Source organism: Arachis hypogaea, chromosome 14, assembly GCF_003086295.3.
Source record: "Arachis hypogaea cultivar Tifrunner chromosome 14, arahy.Tifrunner.gnm2.J5K5, whole genome shotgun sequence".
Classification (NCBI taxonomy): Eukaryota; Viridiplantae; Streptophyta; class Magnoliopsida; order Fabales; family Fabaceae; genus Arachis; species Arachis hypogaea.
Window position 1 is genome coordinate 14,347,384 of NC_092049.1, and position 2,361 is coordinate 14,349,744.

At 34.2% G+C, this 2,361-nt stretch overlaps 1 non-coding gene across 1 annotated transcript; it reads right to left on the reverse strand.

The window, feature by feature from the left end:
• Positions 1 to 1,835: 1,835 nt before the first annotated feature.
• Positions 1,836 to 1,943, reverse strand: LOC112746283 (small nucleolar RNA R71). Its single transcript, XR_003174175.1, has one exon. It is a non-coding gene; the product is annotated as a small nucleolar RNA R71 (small nucleolar RNA).
• Positions 1,944 to 2,361: the final 418 nt, after the last annotated feature.

Below are 2,361 nucleotides of genomic sequence, written 5' to 3' on the forward strand. Positions count from 1 at the left end.
CTCTTTATTTTCTTTTCCACTCAATTTTTGAAAATCACAAAAAAATTTATAAAATCATAAAAATTAAAAATATTTTATGTTTCTTGTTTAAGTTTAGTGTCTAGTCTTAAGTTTGGTGTCAATTGCATGCCTTTATTCTTCTAATTTTTGAAAATTACATGCACTATGTTCTTCATTAATCTTCAAGTTGTTCTTGATGATTTACTTGCTCTGATCTTTAAATTCTCTTTTTTTTGTGTTTTGTTATTTTTCTTATGCATTCTCAATTTGTTAGAGCCTCTAATACAAAATTTCTAAGTTTGGTGTCTTGCATGCATTGTTCATTTGATCTTAGTTGCATTTTTATTGTTTCTCATCATCAAAAATTCAAAAATATTTTCAAAACTATGTCTTTTCAAGTCAATAATACAGAGAATTGAAGATTCAAAACATTCAGCAGAGGAATCAAACAGAAAAAGCTGGGCGTTCAAAACGCCCAATGAAGAAGGAAAACTGGCATTTAAACGCCAGCCAGGGTACCTGGCTGGGCGTTTAACGCCCAAAAGGGTAGCATTTTGGGCGTTAAACACCAGAATGGATACTATTCTGGGCGTTTAATGCCAGAAGGACACTAGATGGAAGATTTTGTTTTTAATTCAAATCTTTTTCAAATTTTCATAATTTTTCAAAATCAAATCTTTTTCAAATCATATCTTTTCAATCATATCTCTTCAAAATCAATTTCTTTCCATTTTTTAATTATTATTATTTTCGAAAATCTCTGCTACAATTAATGATTTACTTCAAAATTTTCAAGTTGTTAGTTGCCTATTAAGAAAGGATCAAATTTTAAATTTTAGAATCATATCTTTTAATTTCTTGTTAGTCAAGTAATCAACTTTAATTTTAAAACTTTCTTTTTTAATTTGATTTTCAATCATATCTTCTCAATCATATCTTTTCAATCACATCTTTTTCAAAATTAATTTTCAATCATATCTTTTTAATTTCTAATTTCAAAATCTTTTTCAAAATCACTTAATTTCTTTCCCAAACTTAATTTTCGAAAATCTCAATCAATTTTTCGAAATTCTTTCAAAATCTTTTACTATTAAATTGAAAAATTCTTCCCCTCTTCTCACATCCTTCTATTTAAGGGACTAACACTCCTCCTCAATATGTAATTCGAACTCTATCCCTCTTGATAAGTTCGAATTCTCTTCTATCTATCTTCTCCTTCTATTCTTCTTTTCCTCTGACACCTCAAGAAATCTCTATACTGTGACATAGAGGATTCCATACTTTCTTGTTCTCTTCTCTTTCATATGAGCAGGAGCAAAGACAAAGGCATTCTTGTTCAAGCTGATCCTGAACCTGAAAGGACCTTGAAGAGAAAACTAAGAGAAGCTAAAGCACAATTCTCTCTAGAGGGCCTAACAGAGCTTTTCAAAGAAGAAGAAGCAATGGCAGCCGAAAACAACAATGCAAGGAAGGTGCTGGGTGACTTTACTGCACCTACTTCTGACTTCTATGGGAGAAGCATCTCAATCCCTGCCATTGGAGCAAACAACTTTGAGCTTAAGCCTCAATTAGTTTCTCTAATGCAACAAAATTGCAAATTTTATGGACTTCCATTGGAAGATCCTCATCAGTTCTTAGCTGAATTCTTGCAAATCTGTGACACTGTCAAGACCAATGGGATTGATCCTGAGGTCTACAGACTTATGCTCTTCCCTTTTGCTGTAAGAGACAGAGCTAGGACATGGTTGGATTCACAACCCAAAGAAAGCCTGAACTCTTGGGAAAAGCTAGTCAATGCCTTCTTGGCAAAGTTCTTTCCACCTCAAAAATTGAGCAAGCTTAGAGTGAAAGTCCAAACCTTCAGACAGAAGGAAGGAGAATCCCTCTATGAAGCTTGGGAAAGATACAAGCAATTGATCAGAAGGTGCCCTTCTGACATGCTTTCAGAATGGAGCATCATAGGTATATTCTATGATGGTCTGTCTGAACTATCCAATATGTCATTGGACAGCTCTGCTGGAGGATCTCTTCATCTGAAGAAGACGCCTGCAGAAGCTCAGGAACTCATTGAGATGGTTGCAAATAACCAATTCATGTACACTTCTGAAAGGAACCCTGTGAATAATGGGACAAATCAGAAGAAAGAAGTTCTTGAGATTGATACTCTGAATGCCATATTGGCTCAGAATAAAATATTGACTCAGCAAGTCAATATGATTTCTCAAAGCCTGTCTGGAATGAAAGCTGCACCAGGCAGTACTAAGGAAGCTTCCCCTGAAGAAGAAGCTTATGATCCTGAGAACCCTGTAATGGAAGAAGTGAATTACATGGGAGAACCCTATAGAAACACCTATAACCCTT